The sequence below is a fragment of the Chelonia mydas genome, chromosome 19, assembly GCF_015237465.2.
Source record: "Chelonia mydas isolate rCheMyd1 chromosome 19, rCheMyd1.pri.v2, whole genome shotgun sequence".
NCBI lineage: Eukaryota > Metazoa > Chordata > Testudines > Cheloniidae > Chelonia > Chelonia mydas.
The window spans coordinates 10297505-10312707 of NC_051259.2; the positions used below are offsets into that span (position 1 = coordinate 10297505).

At 50.8% G+C, this 15203-nt stretch overlaps 1 protein-coding gene across 3 annotated transcripts in view; it reads right to left on the reverse strand.

Annotated features, from left to right (window-relative positions):
* KDF1 (keratinocyte differentiation factor 1) overlaps window positions 1-13575 on the reverse strand; it is a 77216-nt gene extending 63641 nt beyond the window's left edge. The window contains exon 1 of one of the 3 annotated variants that reach the window (XM_043532327.1): window positions 11017-13575. The gene's annotated coding sequence lies outside the window, so the exon portion shown is untranslated. Of the gene's footprint in view, window positions 1-6687; window positions 6725-11016 lie in introns of those variants that run through there. The other 2 variants (XM_037881912.2, XM_043532325.1) reach the window with 2 other exon arrangements.
* Window positions 13576-15203: the final 1628 nt, after the last annotated feature.

Sequence of the window (15203 nt, forward strand, 5' to 3'; positions counted from 1 at the left end):
CAAAGGCCTCTCTTGCTTTTCCTCTCATTCGCTCTCCTCTTCCATTTCCCCATCACTGTCTGCTGGCTTATACAGGTGCCCTCAGGGCCCTGTGGTGAGTACAATGTGCCAAACGCCAGCGTCCCTGCTCCGTCTCTCTTCCTCTCCTCTGCCCTGTCTCCCCCTTTCTGGTTCCTCACACCCATCTAGCCATTTCAGTGCTGATAGCTCTCCTAGCCTGACAAGCGTCGCCACCAGCCAGCACTGCAGGTCTCTGAGGGCAGCACCAGCCTCACCTGGGGGAAGAGGGTGTAGGTGGGACAGGCCACGTGTCGGCCTGTAACCAACTCGGTGACAGGTTGCCACGTATCAAGAGCCTATTTCTGCCGGTCGGTCTGATCCCCACCACCCCTCCTTCCACTTGCATTACTGTGCTAAGCTTGGCTTGTGCTAGTTCCTCTTCCCACCTGAGCTCCTTAAGTCACTGATCCGGTTAAACCTCAGAAATCAGTTTGTTTTGTCTGAAAGTTAATGGACCTAATCCCCTGGCCTCTCTGCTCCTGGCATCCAGCCGGGTTTAACCGCTTCAGCGCTCAACGGACCAGCCGCGCGACCCCTCCATGGCTCTGCAGGTGGAAGCAGAGCATCGAGCTCACGGGGTAGTCAGGTATATGGATGGTGACCCGGTTTGGGGGGCAGGAACCGTGCAATCTCACATTAATGGGGCAGGCATGGAAAGTCCCCAGGCCTGTGTAGCATCCTGGCCTCTCTGTTGGTGGCTGGGCAGCAGAAATTCATGGGTTTGGATCCACAGGTGCCAGGTTCTGGCTCTGGTGCCAGCAGCCCCTGCAGGGCCACGGTGTGACACATAGTGGCCCATATGCACGGCGTGGGTGCGGTTTACACCAGCAGGGCAGCTGGGGAAATCAGTGCCAGCACCAAGACTTCGATTGCCATGGCTCAAGTAGGAAACATCCAGAGAGCCAAGGAGCTTGTCCCCCAGGTCAGCCCACCTGCTCTACCCACACATCCAGCCCCTTGGCTGAGAAAGCTTCACACCTTGATTATATTAGTGCACCCACCAGTATGCCTCCCACCCAGGACTGGGTGGGTGTGGTCAGGGAATGGCTCCACCTCCAGGCACCGGCTCCCCAGAGTGGTATCCCAGAATGCATTGTGCATGTCTCAGCAGTCTGCTATTGGCACAGTATGCCCCCACAGCCTGGCTATCAATCCTGACACAGCATTTTGGGGAGGGGAGAAACTGGCAGAATGTGGGTTTTGGACTCCCACACCCCCCATTGTGTTTTGAAAAAAAGTTTCCCCATAATTTGAACCAGTTGTTTAAGGGAAATGCACTAATCCAACCGCACGTTCCTTCCGCTAAGTGGAGGATCGAGAACTCAGATTCTTGTGGCCCTGCTTCTAAGAAGTCTGGGAAGAGGGAGGGGATGTTGAACTGTAAAAACCCCAGAATGCAGCAGCCCCAGAGAACGTGGAAGTTGTGGGTTCTGGTCCAAATCTAGAGATTTTTCCAAGGGTTCAAAGAGGACTCACCCCTTGTCCCCTGCCCTGGGTAGCTGGCTTAATGCTCTTGAGCGCATGCCTTAGAATAGCAGCTGCACAAGGCAGGCAGGAATGGGAGGCTCATCTCGTTCAGTCTGGCTGCCCGAATCTGATCACACTGCATCACTCATGCTGTGGTCAGGCAGCCCCTTCCAGCAGGCTCAGAGTGGTTTACATTACGGGCATTATTAATGACTCTTGGCAGGAACTGCTGCATTGTCCAGAGGAAGCATTTCTGTCAGGAGCCCTGGACAGCCTCAGAGACAGTTCTTACGCACTGCATCGGAAGGAGTCTCCCCTCTCCCCCTCTTTCACTCCCAGGATTGCGAGGCATGAAAGCGCTCAGGTGATGGAGAGACTGAGTTGTGCAGAACTGCTCAGGCTCATGGCTAGACAGGGACCTGCGAGGGGAAGGTGCAAGAAATCCAGCAACGTCAACTGCTTTTAACTCAGCATTGAGCTTTGCCAACCAGACTCAGAGGTTTTATTTCTATATTGAATAATGCCTGCGAGCCTCAGTCATGGAGCAGGACCCGAGGGCGCTAGGCGCTGTACAAACACAGATCAAAGAGATGGCCCTGCCCTGATGAGACATTTACAATTTAAGTATAAGAGACGAGAACAGGTAGATTCAACAAATAGCTGGGGAAAGAACAAGGTAAAAAAGAGACAATCCGATCAGCATGGTGAGCAGCTGTCACAGCCCACTAGCTGCCTAGCCATTGCCGAGTTGGTTGTAGGCATCACACAGAGTTAGTGCATTAAGCATAGATTTCAAGGCCTTGCCCAGGTTACAGTTTCAGTTCCGACATGGCATGCGCGGTTCACACAGAATTCCTAACCGGGGTAGTGGCATTCACATGGATCCATTCCCATCTCCTGTGGCTCTGGGCAGGAGGAGATGCTGAAGGTCACTGCCCCGCGTGGAAAAACAGCCACGGTCGTCTTTCCACGGTGCCTGCCACTCAGGCAGTATGGGAGTGCGGACCAGATTTCCCCAGAATGCACCAATATTAACACAGGTATGCAGCGTGACAGGGATGGACAGGGACACAGCTGTACTGGGAAAACAAACAAACCCTCAAATCCTGTTTAAAATAGGAAGGTTGCTTGCGGGGGAGGAAAAGAGAGGCTTGGGACAGGAGCGAGTGAGCAGGATGACAGGTTAATCTCTGGCCCAGCCCGTACTGGCCAAAATTAGTGATTCAAAAATCTCAGCTAAAGCACAATTCAAACGCTGTCCAACAGAAGCGGAGTTGAAGCCCAGTTTGGCCAGTGAGTGTTGGGGATACCAAGCTGCATTAGAATAGCCATGTTTGCAGCTGTAGTAAGGACCACACTGACCAACTAAGCTAGTGATGGGCCAGAATCAGACCCCTGAAGCTGAAAACCCCTGGAGTCTGGGAAAGGTCAGATTCTGGACCACGCTTTGCAGCATGGGCCATCTACAGCCCGAGTGTCAGGTGAGCCTAGCAGAGCCTGGATACATATAACTCAGATTTCAGAGTAACAGCCGTGTTAGTCTGTATTCGCAAAAAGAAAAGGAGTACTTGTGGCACCTTAGAGACTAACTAATTTATTTGAGCATGAGCTTTCGTGAGCTACAGCTCACGAAAGCTCATGCTCAAATAAATTAGTTAGTCTCTAAGGTGCCACAAGTACTCCTTTTCATATAACTCAGACTAGCAGTAGCAAGGATGGGGCTATTGAGTCCTATAAACTCCCCTGGTGACCTGTCAGAGGCTAAGTTTGCTGAACATCATCGGACAAAGGCACCTCTTTTTGCTTGATGCTGGACCAACACTTGGATTTTTAGTAGGGTGGGTCTCTGTGACGATTTCATTGCATTCATTGTTGCATCTAATTAATGTCCTGGAGCCAGATGCAATGGTGATGGGCACATGAAACACCTCCATGCACCTTCTCCCCTTCCCCCTTAAGTGCAAGTGCTTCCCAAGATAGAGAGATTTGGAGCAGAGAAGCTAACTGGCACAGAAACGGATTTAACTCATTAGGCCCTTCCTACTACTCTGCAACCATCTGCCATTCCCAGAGAGATGTCGCCTAGTCACTTGTCCATTAAGGGCTGTAAGAGAATTAATTGCCAAAGGCAATCACTCAGAAGGGCAACATCCCATTCCCACCCTCGTGCTCCCCTCTCCAATGCTGGGACGCATTTCCAGTGACGGGAAGCGAAGAGCCTTCATTCCCCAGCTGTGGGGAAGACTGGAAAATCATATGCAAAGGGGGTTACACACCACTTGGACTGCAGCCTGGCTGTGGGGCCAGGGGCCAGGCTGTGGAGTAGCAGTACCAACAGCCCCAAGCGCTCAGAGCTCACGAGTCAGGCCTCAAAAAAATTGAGAGTTTAAGCTTAAAAATCATCCCCCCCCCCCAATTTTAAGGATCTTATCTTTATTTGCCTTTGAGATTTTGAGCTTTTAAGCTACTCAAAGGTCACATTTCCAGGCTTTTCTCTTCATCCATGAAGGCCAGACATTTATTTTATTTATATGAGGCGCTCAGCTTCCATTTTAATCACTTGACTCCAGGAGCTGGGGCTTTAAGAGGGGGAAAAACCCCAACTAGTGTGAGGCTAACAATGAAAATCATGTTTCAGAGTAACAGCCGTGTTAGTCTGTATTTGCAAAAAGAAAAGGAGTACTTGTGGCACCTTAGAGACTAACCAATTTATTTGAGCATAAGCATCCGATGAAGTGAGCTGTAGCTCACGAAAGCTTATGCTCAAATAAATTGGTTAGTCTCTAAGGTGCCACAAGTACTCCTTTTTTTAATAAAAATCATGAGAGTTAGCAACACTGTGATGAAACGTATCCTGCCCTTGTTGAATCTAGTTAAACTCGGGTTTGAAATCAGTGTTCAATGGCTTTTGATCCCAGCGCACACCGGTTAGAAAAACTGTTTGGAGTTGGGACAGTTCTGATCCATGGCTGGTTTGGCCGCTGTCCAGAAGGGACGGTCGGTTACAGGGCTGGCTGCACCTCTGTTCCCTCTTTGGTCTCGGAGTCCCTCACGGATCAGGCCTCGTGCCTTTAGCTCTCCTGGGGTGGAATCACACAATTCTCCCACTCTCAGACTGGGCTACAGTTCGCTATGTATCCACTGGGCTTATTGCCTTCAGCATCACTTGTGGTGCTTCCCTTCAGAAGGCTGTCGGCAGTGGTGGACAGTAATCAGACAGGCCTTCTTCAGTTTAAACGCGACTTTGGCTGACGAGTAGGAATAAAGGGTTTTAAATCCTTCTTCCTCGAAATAAGACAGCGCACACACACGTGTGGGAGCCCCAGAAGAGAGCCCCTCCCCACGCTTTTTACTGGCTGCAAGGGCGAGTGACGGGGGGAGGGCCTCGGAGATTGGCGGCATGAGGGCGTGGAATTGGACGAAAGGGCCGTGCAAGGGGGCGGAGCCACATTTCAGGCACCGGTGGCCCCCCTACTTTTAAGGAGCTTCTGCCACTCCTGCACATGTATCCCTCTCACCTAGAGCCCGGCAGGCCCAGCTTCTTCAGACACCAGCAGGTCCTGACTGTGAACCTGAACAGCTCCCCGCAACTGCCCCCAGTCTCAGGACGGAGTCTGTTTAATGGTGTATAGTCCTTTTGAACTTGGTTCTCAGCACTGACCCCCATGCAGCCAAACCGGTTTTGTTTGTTGGCTGGAGCCTGGAGATAGGATCTTCACAGCTAACAGTTGAGACAGGGTCTCTCAACCCTGAAGCGTTCACCAGCAGATCCTGAGCCATTCTTTATTCTTCCTGCTTGAGCCATGTCTACACTACAAAATTAAGTTGATCTAATTTACAATCAGCATTACATCACTTGTGCACATCTACACTAGGCTCCTTGTGTCGGCGGTGCATGTCCTCACCAGGAGCACTTACCCTGCTTGAATTGCCAGCGTGGGACGGCTTCTGAAAGCCAGCAACAGTCTCCGTAGGCAACACGGCATCCACATTGACACTGCATCGACCTAAATACGTCAATCTTGACTCTGTGCCGCTTGTGGAAGGGCGCTATTAAGTTGGTGTAGAGGGCGAGTTATGTTGGCGGGAGTCTAGACACTTACAGAATGAGGTCAACACAGGACAGCGTGTGTAGACCAGGGCTTGTTTTCCCACATGGCAAACAATATCCATACAGTAAAAAAACAAAAACAAAACCCAAACACCTTATAACCAGCTCACATGCAGTATTCATAACTTGTTACACAGTAGATCCACGGCCACCACAGGGAATTAGAAAAGAGAGAAAAACAAACAAAAAAACCAACCTCATCTGTATTTTTTAGGGGAGATCAATTGCACTACACAAGCAAGTGTGAGACTGCTGGGGATTTTGGGTTGCCGTCTCTCAGGCTACTTGGTGTTTTTCTTAAAGGTCCAGCTCCTGAAGCCGTGTGATTCTGTAAGGATCTCATAGAAAAGCAAGTTTCTAGTCCTTATGGTTGTGGAGCAACCCATGCAAATCTGGTGTGAGGGCAGGCTAAAGGCACGGCAAACAGGAGGCAAATACAAAACCATCCACAAAGGAATTTAAGAAAAAAAAAATCTCATGCTTTTGAAGCCGATCTCCTGATGTTTTGATGTGGCCCCTACCCATGATTTCTGAAGGTGTGGCACGGCCCTCCCTCAGCAAGATGTTGACTCTCAACACAGCCAGCCACTCAAACAAAGATAGAAGCATGAGGTCCTGAGAACAAACTTCTTTGGCTGAAAATAACCCGGGGCAGGGCACTGTTACCTAACTGCACGACCTCTCAGAGTTAATTAACCCTTTGACAGCTGTCACAAGCAGCCCAACCTCTCCACACCAGGTGGGACACAGGCTAGCCCTTGCTCATGGAAAGGATTAATAATCACCAGAGTCCTGGATAAATTCCAGTTTACATTATTACATTCACCTCCTTAGGTTTCCGTAGCAGTTTTAATCGGATACATTATGCTTCACTTCCTTCACTAAATTGTTTTGCTATGGGCTGTTAAATTGCTACAGTGTTCCACCCCAGAAGCAGCTGCATTGTGGAGGGGGGGGGGGAGAAGAGATTCCTAAACACTGCTCACGAAGCACCTTGGGGTTGGGAATCCTGCGGGTGCCATTTGTAAATGGTGGTAGTTCTCTCTCACCCAGGCGTGCTTCCAGTTCCCAGTTGAGAATCCCAAAGCCCATGGCATTTGGATCGGATCCTGGTTCCAAACGAGAGGCGCGCCTCATTTGTGGTGGCTGGGCCTGCTGCCTTGAGTGTCTGAGCACTTACTGCAGCTGAATTCCTTCCAGCCTGCCTCAGCACCTCTGGCGTGTGCGTGGAGTGATGCTGGTGGCTATATTGGTCCGTGACAGGCAGGAATGGAATGTGCCAGGGGAGCCAAGCAGGGGGCCCCTCTCTTTTTCTCCTCTTATGGAGCACAAGGGAGGGGAGGATGGGGGGCTGTCTGGGCCCCGTCACTGTGGTGGTTCAACAGTTCCTCTTATGGAGAAGCAGGTCGGGGAAGTCCTATTCTCCGTGCGCTGTCAGTCTGTGGTGAGCTTGCCCAGTCGCCCGCCAGGCTCTCAGTCCTGTTTAAATGTGCACTGGGGAGCCATGTGCATCAGTGGCAGAGAATGATGGCTGCTCTGCAAATCGGAATGAGAGGAACTTCTCAAGCTAGCTGCCCCCTGCCCCTGAACCAGCTCGCAGGCCTGAGCCAAGAAGTTCAGATCCAGATCCATGCACGTCCAAAAAAAAAAAAAAAAAAAAAAAAAAAAAAAAAAAAATATCAAATCGCAACTGTGTTCAGCACCAGACCCTCTCTAGACTCGCCACGGCTGTAAAGTTACACTTACCCAAGCGCCCCACGGCTCATATGCAACTCCCTCTGAGGTGGAACACGCCAGCTGTTAACAGCACGCAGCAATCGATTATGAGAATTTTTAGGAAGGGGTGAATGAGATCGCAAGGGAGAATTTAGGCGTCCGACATAATTACCCAAGTTGGAGTGCAATTAAACTCAGCGTCCGAACACCCAACTCCTGCACATAGTGTCTCATCGGGATCCTTAACAACAAGCAAGGAGTGTCTCGGTTTTATGTGTCACCTGAAATACAGACCCTCTGGCAGCACAGCCCCCCAGCGTTAGCGCCCTTAATGATTCATCCAGCACCATGTCCTGTAACACCTAGGTGTTTCTGGACAGTCTCCGAGACAAGCGCTAACCAAGCCAACACTGCTTAGCTCATGAAACCTAATGAGATCACAGCTGGAGGTGCTATGGCTGAGTCCAGGAGAGTGAGTGTTTCTGGCCACCAGCTCCGTTTCCATGGAACCGGGTTAAATGAACTAATTGCCACAAATTATAAAGTGCACTAAAAAAAAAAAAAAAAAAAAAGGGGGGGGGGGGACATGAACGATACATTTCACCTGCATAAGAGCAGACCGTTCTCTACAGCAGGCACCCTCCAAGTTGTGCATCATTGAGAGTCCCTCCCCCGGCCCCGACCCCATCCCAGTTTGTGAAGGTGGCCCCTGGTTGCCAAAGACAGCAAGTTGCGAAGGGCCAGATTTTCAAGAGCTCAGGGCCAGATTTCTGAGGGCTCAGCACCCACAGATGGGGCCAGATTTTCAGCTCTTGATGATCAGCTTCATTCCACTCTCTTTCTCCTCTTTGACTGTTCCTTTTCTTCTCCATCTTTCTCCCCCCGTCTCAAACCTCTTCGATCCATGGCTTTCCATTTTTTCTCCTCCCCTCCTTTTCCCATTACCCCGTCCTCCTCACTTCAGTCTCACCCCTCCTTTTCGTTCCCTCTGAGTCACCCATCAGCATGCCTGGCTTGGAGCACACAGGCGGCCAAAAGAAAAAACTCCAGCGGAGTGGAGTTGGGTTTCTCTTTCAGCTGCTTTAAAGCATAAACTTGACATTTGGGAAGGGTTTAACCTAACCAGAAGAGGGCTGCTGGGGAACATCCTGCTCACAGACAGGCTGCCTTTATTGATCCACAGGAGGCCAATGACAAGGAGGAAATATCCCTTCCCTGCAAGACGCCATGCAGCAGAACCATGCAATGGCATGTCTGACCACCGTAAATCTTGTCACCATGCTGCACACCAGGGCCATTCAGCACGTCACAACAGGATCTTTGATCCTCCTGTTCCAACAGCCTGCTGCCACTCACACGAGAAAAAGAGACTCTCTTGTGAGGTGTGGGCAGTATAGGGCCTATGACACACAGTTTGGATTCCAACCAGCAGAGGATAGCAATACACAGACACTGCAGCCAGCTCATGAAAATAAAGTTCCGCTTACAGCGTCAAACTCCTGCCATTGTTTAGAGAGAGTCAAGAGGGACTGCTGCTATGGCAACATTATATGTAACAAACAAGCACAGTTCTAAAGTATGCTGCACCCTAGCGCCAGGTTGGGGGGGGGGTGCCATATAAATATGCAGAAATGCTTTGAAATGAGAGAGGCTTGTGCTGAGGTTTTGCAGATTTAAGTTGTGCTTCAGGGCAATGAGATAATTAACCCGACCTGCCCTCATTCCTTTAGGGTACCTGATCATCTTGGACCTTTCAGAACCTCCACCGCTGAGCATCTGCTTCCAACATGAAGCCCTGGTCAGGCCAGCCAGAGGAGCTTGGAATGCCACTGGACAGGTTAGTGGACTGGGACTCCAAAGACCCAAGTCCTACTCCTGGCTCTACCACTCACTGGCTGGGTGACTCTGGGCAAGTCACATTCGCCTAGATGCTCAGAAGTATTTAGGTGCCTACCTCCCATTGATTTCATTGCCCCTACATACCTGTGAGGATCTGGGCCTTTGTCTCAGTTTCCTCATCTGTAAAATGGGGACAATGGTACCCTACTTTGTAAAGCCCTTTGGGAGTTATGGATGAAATCAACTCATCAATGGTCACGCTTTATATTACAGGGTCCAGGGGTAAATGGTTTCTATGGAGGGTTAAATGATTAATAATTGTTATAAGCATATTACAGACATGAGGAACGTGTTATAGTTCGTTATTAGGCACATCAGCAGAAGGTATTACAGATGCTTACAAACCACTTGTGGGACTCATCTGATGAAGCGGGTTTTAGCCCACGAAAGCTTATGCCAAAATAAATTTGTTAGTCTCTGAAGTGCCACAAGGACTCCTGGTTGCTTTTACATTCAGTTTCCATTTGTAAGTGGTTTTCAGAGGGTTCATAAAATGGGATCAGTTCAGTATTATAACAGGTTGTCCTAGCTGCTGGCACCAGGCAGCACAGAATGGGGCCAGGGTTGGAGGTAGGTCTAGTCCCCTCCAACATGGCTCACTCCTCTCTGGAGGGATGGCTGTCTGGTTGCTGAGCGATCTGCTCCTGCATTTCATGTCTGGTAAGGAGCTGGTTTCCTGGCATGCAGGCGAAGTTGTTCTTAGGTTGTGTTGATGCTGGGAGATGTTGCTTAACAAGTAAGTGACACGCCTTAGCGACCAAACACTGGAGCCCAGCCCAAAGGCAGCAGTAAGTAATGCAGGGCTGTAGTCAGCTTGAATCTTTGCAGGAGTTTCCATGGTTGGCACTGAACTGGCCCAGGAGAACCACACTGAGGCAAAGGGTACAAGACACAGGCTGGCACGCTGTAGGCAGGTGTTTGGAGTCTCGAGACTGACTCCACTCAGCAGACCAACAGGTGATGAACGCAAGACACAGGGCCAAACTAAGGAAACTCAGGGCCTCAGGCACAACCCACAGAGGGCTTCCCATGGCCAGAGCCCTAGGTGGTACTCTCCCACCTCTGGTGGGATGGCAGCAAGTTTCTGAATTAAGATGAATGGGGGTAGTTCACACTTCTTGGAGCTAGTGTTTCAAGCTCTCTGCAGACTCAGGTAGAGAATCAGTTATACTCAGCCCACATTTTCCAAGATTTTCATTGCCTCCATAAGTAAGCGAGGTGTTGGGGATTTGGGGCAGTGTTGTTGTTGTTTTTTTTAAGTGAAAGCTGAGATTCTGATCTCATTGTTCGACCCCGAGTCTGGGTTCCAAACACAGGTCTGTGTGGCTACACTTTAATCCACTCCCAAAACCCAGGCAGAAGCTTAAAAAAAAAAAAAAATCACAGAGAATCAAGCAGCCACAGTTGATTGTGCTCATGGAGAGGAACGTTATTGTGGTTTTTGAAGACACTTATAGAAACTCTCTCCCTCTCCAAGGATTAAATGTAAAATAAATTCTCACCAGTTCTGCCAAAAAGACTCAGATCATTCCTAAGGATTCACTCATTAGCGACTGTTTTCACAGTGCCCTGAAGCTGCAACGAGCTATAAGGAAACACTATGGTCCTGCTGATGATTTTAAAATTCCTGGTAAAAGCTTTCTTTCCAAAACACATGAGAAAAAGGAAATCAAGGGTTACAAGTTGGACCCACTGACATCCACGATTCACTCTGGCGAGAACAAGACAGTAAATAAATTGCAATCTGCTAAATTGTCACTTACCGGCTATGACTGGGAATGGCATGGCAGGGTCTTCTCTCGCACCTCATCCCGATAGCCCCTCCAGTCGCCCCCTCTTCTCACGACTCAGCCCTCCAGCCAGCTCACATCTAATCCCACTGCTTGTGGGGTAACAAAGTCCAACAGCCTCACACCAAGTCTTTGATCCAAGATCATTACTCCATTAGTCTCCAAGGTCTTTCCACTACCTTCCTCAGTAGAACCCAGGCCATCCCTTTCCTCTGGGTTCCAGGCCAGGGACCCAGTAACAAGCAGGCAAGGTCTGTCTAGTCAGGACCCCCACATAGCTTCTTCCTACCTCAGCCTGCCTTTCTCACAACCTCTTCTTAGGCCCACTGAGTACCTGTATTCACACTACAGTCTCTCAAGGTTCACCCTTCCTTTGGGGCTGCGGCTCACAGGACTCCCCACCCCAGCAAATCCCACATGAAAATACAAACTATTTCTGCCTTCCTCAGGCTTGAGCTCTCATCCTTCTTAAACTGCCCCCGTGTCCCAGTCCTGACTCTTTCCCAGGTGCATCCAATTCCTGCAATTAATCTATCCAAGCAGGATCAGCTGGGGAATAGTTACTGTGTCATCGGCAAAGCTGAGCCCAACTCCAGGCCAGCCAACCTGTGCCGCTGTCCAACTGCAGTGAAAAGCTACCGGCTATGGGACACTGTTACCAGTTCTCATGGGTTTATGGTGAGTCTCCTGATTTTAGGGGGCTTTTCTTAAAGCCCCAGCTCCTGGACTCAGGTGATTACATGAGACTATTGGCTTTCCTTTACAAAAAGAAGCAAGTTTCTAGCCCCGGTGGTTGCAGAGAAAAACTTCAAGATGTGACATCTGATGGCTCAAGAACCAAAGGCAAATAAAAAGAGCCCCAAATATACTGTTTTGAAAATCCCCTGGTTTTTAAGCCAATCTCATGACTTTGGGGGAGGGGCCTGACTCATGTTTTGAACGCTTGGGTTTGGGATGGCAATTCACTGACCTACATTTTCAAAAGTGGCTAGTGATTTTCAGTGCCCCTCATGAGACACCTTGAAGAGGCCTAGATTTGCAGAAAAGACAGAGCACCCACTTCTGGAAATTAGGCCCTTTCGTGGTGTCTCAGGCGGGGAATCCAAACAATATAAGCCTATGTCACTGATGTGATCCTGCCTACGGGCCTGATCTCAGGAGGCAGGCAGTGAGCATCTGCAACAGCCACTGGCTTCCAGGGGGGTCATGGTTGCTCAGAACATCTTAAAGACTTTGAAGAGGGCAGCTGAGAGAAGACAGCTTGGGGGCCTGACCACTTACAGCTGGACTTGGCAGCCCCAGAAGCAGACTCAACTTTCACATGTCCTGGCAGCAGCTGATGACCAAGGGAAAGGCCCAGCAAACCCACACCCAGCCACAAGGGGGCACTGGTAGGTGAGTTGTTTCCATATCTATGGGGCTTGGTCTGGGGCAGAACCCAGTAGGGCTGTCCATAAATGACATAACGCATTAGGGTGTGGATGGGTCCTTGGTTCCTTAATTTTGTGTGTTTTGGTGTTACAAGAGGTGTGTGGGTCTTAAAAATCACCAAAAAATTTGTTATGTCATTTATGGACAGCCTCCGTAAGAGGGGTCACAGGAGACCTAGGGGTTTCAGATTATGCTGGGTAGCACCTGAATATTTGGTGCTTAACCAAACTGGATGCAAAGACTGAACCTTTTGAGAAATACCCATCGCACCCCGAGGCAGGGGAAGGGAGAGGAGGATGCTGGAGTCAGGGTTTGCGGCTGGCACAGGGTGGGTGGGGAAACTGAGGGGCAGATTCATCAGGTGTCTTACCTAAACGGCACAGTGGGAATATTCCCATGGGTCTCATCTCCCAGTGCCTTGCCCTACCCACTGCACCACACTCTCCTGCTCTTTCCTCTGCTCCTCTTTCCCTTCCTGGTGTAACGTTACTGCAGCTGATGGCCTCCCACCATCTTCCCGATTGCCACGCGGCTGCCTTTTTAGAGATGACTCAATCTCTGTAGCTCTGTGGCTTCTGGTCCCCCATCTCCAATCAAGGCCTGGACTCCCAGCACCAACTTGACCCCCCCCCCCCCTTGTATGTTAACAGAAAGCTCCAAAGACCACTGGCCACAAACACATTGCACCAGGAATTGTGAAACATGAGCCCGTGGCCGCACGCAGGCCAATGTGCTGGGTGTGGGGACGGCTGGATTTTAGTGACACGTTGCAGCTGCTTGCTCAGAACCCGGTGGCTTTGGCTACTGGGCCTCACAAGCCTTTCCAGCGAGCAGAGCAGGAAACCAAATGGTATGAAAGCAAGCCTGGATCTACTGGAAAAGCATCACTTTGCCCTAGCCCAGGGAAAAAGACCCTCTCCCTTTGGCTTCCATTCCGCCTGGAGGGAGGGAGTCAATGTACCAAAGGCTGGCCAGCGGCGTGAGCTGAGAAGAAGGGGTATCAGATGTCCAGCAGGTGAAACAAGAAACTCCCGGACAACGTGAGCAATCTCTAGTGAGTCCCAACGACCTCCGATCCATCACTGTCCGTGGGAGACAGGCCTGCTAAGAGACAGAAGCAATTAATAAAGAGGGAATGGAGTGGGGGGGAAGGATCAGGAGTCACCTACTAATGTTATTGAAACCTATTGGGCTGAGTGTGCTTTGGGGAGGGCCAGACTCTCTCTCCTCGGGGTTCCTCTGTGTCCCTTCCCCTCTGCCCATGTGGCTCATGGCCCCAGCCCGGCTGTAAGCAGGCCTGAAGCCAGTGGAGAGGTAGCTGCTTGCACCCAAGCTAAACTGAGCTCTGCAAGCTGCGTCACTCCGCAGAGAGCCGGGGCTGTGAAGATGAGAGTTTTTGCATCACACCAAGTATCTCTTGCAACCCTGAGCTCCCTTCTTTAGCTTATCCCCCTCTCCCCCATTTCTGTGTGGTCTGGAGAAGGGGAGGTAAAGTCCTGTGTGGCATCCCGCGGCTTCTGCCATGGGGATTAGAGAATCCCACCCTGCCACGCTCTCTCTCACCCTCCACTGGCCTGTCACCCTTTCTCACTTTCCCCCTTTGTCAGTGACTAAGCCGGACAGGACAAAAGGTGTGTTTCCGGAAGGACTGGCTGCCCAGGAAGCCTGCAGCTAGAGGTTTCTGCCTCAGCATAGCTAGAGGGAATTGTTGGGAATTACGTCCTGCTCTTCATATTACAGCCCTTCCCATCTGTTAGCCGCAGGTGGGTTAGTACCATCATCCCCATTTTACAGATGGGAAAACTAAGGTGACTTGCTAAGGCCATAAAGCGAGCTAGTGGCAAGGCCAGAACCCAGGTCCCATGACTGCCCCCCATCCACGGGACCACAGCCTTTTCCCTCCCCAACGCCACTGCCTAGGCCAGAGCTGGTCACGGAACAAAGGATTCTGCTCCTGGGGCTGGCAAAAGAGCACCTGTCGCCAATGCTAGAGCGGACTCAACCCCTCCTATCAACGCTCCTGTTGTGGGATGCTGGGTGAGGCTGTGTCCCTTCCAGCGCCTCTGCACATGGCATTCATTTCGGGGGACACGATCAGGACACGGGTGGGAAAATAAACACAGTGGGCCTGATTCTGCCCTGGCCCTGGCTTTTTGCTAGCGATTCCAGCAGTCGCTCCTGATCTACCTGGGCATGCCAGGAGAATTGGGTCTGTCGGGCTGAATTTTGCTGCCCGTGTCTGTGCATGCCCACTGACCTCAAAGGGGTGTAACTCAGAGCAGAATTCGTCCCACTGACTATGGGGATGCTGGGACCTTCTCCAAGCCTCTCAGAGCTGCTGCCCCACCCTAGATCCCTGACTAATCCCTGTTGATCATTCCTGTGGCTGGCATCTCCAGCAGGGAGAAGGGCTGGTGACTAAGCCACTGGGTGGTATCCCTTCTCCACCTTCACTGCCTCCTCGCCTTGCAGCAGAGTGCACAGGGCAATCCTGCCGCTCCCCCCGGGGGATTTGATAAACAAGCCCCAAAGGGACCCCGAGCTCTCCCAGAAGGGGTGCTCATCCTGGGGGGTGAAATATACCTGGTCAGAGCAGAGCCAAGGGAGAGGATGGTCCCTGTCCACCATGCACAGAGGCGCCAAGAAGGAAGGGGAGACAGATGAGGAAGAGTGCAGGCCCAGCGCACACAGATGCTTTCCTGGGGTGAATTTAGCCAGCAAGCGAAGCT